At 44.4% G+C, this 3,739-nt stretch overlaps 1 pseudogene; it reads right to left on the minus strand.

The window, feature by feature from the left end:
- Positions 1–2,279: 2,279 nt before the first annotated feature.
- LOC108282179 lies at positions 2,280–2,758 on the minus strand (annotated as a pseudogene).
- Between the last annotated feature and the right edge of the window lie 981 nt (positions 2,759–3,739).

Here is a 3,739-nt window from a genome sequence, read left to right on the forward strand (position 1 = left end):
AGTGACCTAGCTGGGACTCCCCCAACCTTCCCTCCATAGTTCCTCTTTCTGCTGGTGGCTGGGCAGGGGGTGAGGGATGCAAGGATCATTGGCTCAGCCTCCTGTGTGTGAGAAACTCTCTCCCCACAGCGTAGCAGGGAAGCCTAGCCCATGCAGCCCTCAGTGAAATCATGCAAGCCACATCAGAGCTGAGCCCCTCGGTAGCAAAGCCTGTCCCCATGGCCCACATTGGGCTGTTATCCGGGATGTCTCTCTTCTAGCTTTGATGATCTTTGATTTTGTGCTTCTTGCCTCAATGACTGAGGAATGACCCATTCTCCCTGAGCCATCACTTCTGCCACATGAACGTGGCAGAATCAGAACAATCAAAGGTCATGTCATAGAAGCCAAGATGACTCCTAAAGACAGCCAGGTAAGGAGTGGCTGAAGATTCCTCCCAACAATGCATGAGCAGCCCTGAAGACTCATCTCATTTGTTCACTTAGTTAGCAACATTCCTGGGCAGACATTGTGCCAGGCTCTGGGGGTACAAGGCTAAGCAAGTCACAGCTTCTGTTCTTGGGGTGCTCACAGCCTAGAAATTAAAACTGAAAAGGGAGCAAATAATGGCAATACAATTTGAGAGGCAAAGTGCCTCTAGCACATTTAGGCACAAAGTTATTTGGGATCACAGAGAAGGAAAGAACTAATTCGGTCCGGTGGTTTAGTGTAATCAGTGGAGGCTTCCTGGAGGAGGTGATCAACCAGGGTCTTGATGAGTGTGTTATCAGGTAGGGAAGGGAGAAGGACAAAGAGGCAGAGGACATGTCAAAGCATAGCAGTAGATTTTGTGGTGGGGAGGGTGCATAGAGAGCTGTAATAAGGGGAACAGAGCTGGGCCAAAGAGAGTGCTTCCCTTGAATTCCTGCATCAGGGATTGTGGGCCCTTGAATTCCTGCATCGAAATCAATAGGTCTCTCCACAAAGCCCATCACATCACATTGTGGCAGCAGTGAGAGCATGGGCTCAAGAATCTGCAATTTTGCTAGATGTAGCAGGCTGATTTCTAGCACGATCCCTGTATTACTTTCCTAGGGCCACCTTAACTAAGTACCACAACCTGGAGAGCTTAAAACATGGAAATTTATTGTTTCATAAATTTGTCCAAAATCAAGGAGTCAGCAAGGCCATGCTCTCTCCGAGTTTCCAAAGAAGAATTTGTTCTAGGGAAGGATACCTCTCTCCTAGCTTCTGGTAGAATAAGGTCCAAATAAGGTCAGTTCACAGGTACAGGGAGTTAGGACTTCAGCATATGTTTTTGGAGGACACAATTCAACTCACCTGCCCACAGGGATCTCCACCTCTGAACATTCATGTGCTTGTGTAATTCACTCCCCTTGAATACAAGCTGAACCCAGTAACTTGATTGCAATCAACAGAATACAATAAAGGTGATGGAATGTCACTTGCATGACTGGGTTACAAGATTGTGACTTCTGTGTCATTAGCTGACTCTACTGCCTTCTCAGTTTGCATACTTTCATGAACCAAGGGTGCCCTCATACCCACAGCCAGTGGTAAACAGAATTCCTAAGTTGAACAGCCTGTGAGAAACTCAGTGTTGCCAATCACCACTTTGTGAGTTTGAAAGTGGATCCTTCTCCAATCAAGCCTTCAGACGAGAACATAGCCCCTGGGCCAACAGTTTGATTGGAGCCTTGCAATTAACCATGAAGCTGAGGCTCCTGTCCTACAGAAACTATGAGATAATAAGGATGTATGTTTTAAGCCACTAGTTTTGGAGTAATTTGTTACACAGCAGTCAATAACTAATAGGACAGTTCTCCAGGTGTTTCTTACATCCGTCGGAGTTTGAAGACCTAAGCAATGGGGAGCCATAGAAGGATTTGTAACAGGAAGCAACAGGACCTGACCAGATTAGGTTCCAGGAAGACCATTTAAACAGAGTGAAGGATTTGTCAGAGCACGAAGGAGCTGGAGGCTAGGAGGCTGCTTAGGAGGTGGTTGATGAGGACCTGAACTACCAGCAATTTTTAACGAATTGAATGCTCCTATAAAACCAGCACTTGGATTCAAAAACCAAACATATCAGAATCCCAGAAGGCCTCATTGGGTTCCCATCCATTCATCCTTTCCCCCATCTCCAATAAGGATAATCACGATTCACGGATTCGTTTTGCCTGCATTTGAACATTATTTTTTTCAACTGTATAATTATTTTTATTTTTAATGCCCAGAATGTGTAACATAAGGGCCAGAGCCTCCTCCTGGACTCAATTTTATAAATTCTTGATTGGTTGGTGAGGCTGATACGAATACTTTTTCTTGTCTAATTTGGTTTCTAGGAAAGCTCAGTTCAAATCCTCAATGGTCATCTGCTCAAACGGAATTAAGTTCCTCATCTTCTCCAACTGTTTCTCATATTCTACAATCCTGGCCTTTGAGAGACACCCACTCAGCAGAAGATTTCACATCTTCTTTTTCTGCAGCATCCACCTGGACAGTATATTTATCCTCTGGCATAGAACCTTCAGGGCATTAAACTTCTTCTCAAAGTCATCCACCAAGCCTGCCCTGGCCACATTGGTCTTGCAGTAACCCCAGTCGATAGCTGGTAGATTCTCAGGTAGAGTAGCCAACCTGGAGGTGAGGTTCTCATTCCAGGATGGGGAGTTTGCAATGGCCTTTTGGCTTTGGGGTATGATCTCCCCAAAAGCTACCAGTCAATGGTTTTTAGAGCAACTTTTCGCCCAGCCATCTTGGGATCCTTCGCCGACCGCGGCTGCCTGTGGTTCACAGGAGCAAGTAAGTCTGAACTTTATTTTTTTAAATTGTATTATTCTTTGAGAAAGAGTCTTGCTCTGCCACGTAGGCTGGAGTGTAGTGGCATAATCTCAGCTCACTGCAACCTCTGCCTCCCAGGTTCAAGCAATTCTTGTGCCTCAGTCTCCTGAGTAGCTGGGATTACAGGCCTGCACTATCATTCCCAGCTATTTTTTTTCTTTTTGTATTTTTAATAGAAACAGGGTTTCATTATGTTTTCTAGGCTGGTCTCGAACTCCTGGTCTCAAGTGACCCACCTGCCTTAGCCTCCCAAAGTGCTGGGATTATAAGCATGAGCCATCATGCCCAGTCCATTTGAACTTTATATATATAGAATCATATGTAGTTTTCTATGTTTTGTGTCTGGCTTCTTTTGCTCATCATTATGTTAGTGAGATGTAGTCATTTTATTTCATGCAATTGTAGGTTGTTTTGTTTTTGTTTTTTTCATTGCTATTTCTTATTGCTTTGGGTGAATACAACGAAATGTATTTATTCATTTTGCTGTTTATAGGCATATTGGCAGTATCCGGTTTGGGGCAGTTATACATACAACTGATAGTTACATATTTTCTAATAAACAGATGTGTGCATTTTTGTTCAGCATCTCTAGGAGTAGAATTATGGACCTTAGGATATATTTCTGCTCCCTTCTACACACAGGGAAAAAACAGATGACAGACATTCACATGACAACCTGGGTAGGTTCAAAGCTGAGCATCCCACAGGGGATCCTTGTGCAGCCAGAACTGCTCAGGTCATCCCTACTGTGCCTCACATAAGTGCCAGGCATATACTTTGAAAAGCACTTTCTCACTCAGTCTCCCACATCTTCCTCCTGACTCTGTGGCCAGGGGTCTCTATTATTACCTTTCAGAGAAGAAAACAAAAACAGATTCTAAGCCCCAGGGATGCT

The sequence above is a fragment of the Cebus imitator genome, unplaced genomic scaffold (genome assembly GCF_001604975.1).
Source record: "Cebus imitator isolate Cc_AM_T3 unplaced genomic scaffold, Cebus_imitator-1.0 Scaffold235, whole genome shotgun sequence".
NCBI classification, from domain to species: Eukaryota; Metazoa; Chordata; class Mammalia; order Primates; family Cebidae; genus Cebus; species Cebus imitator.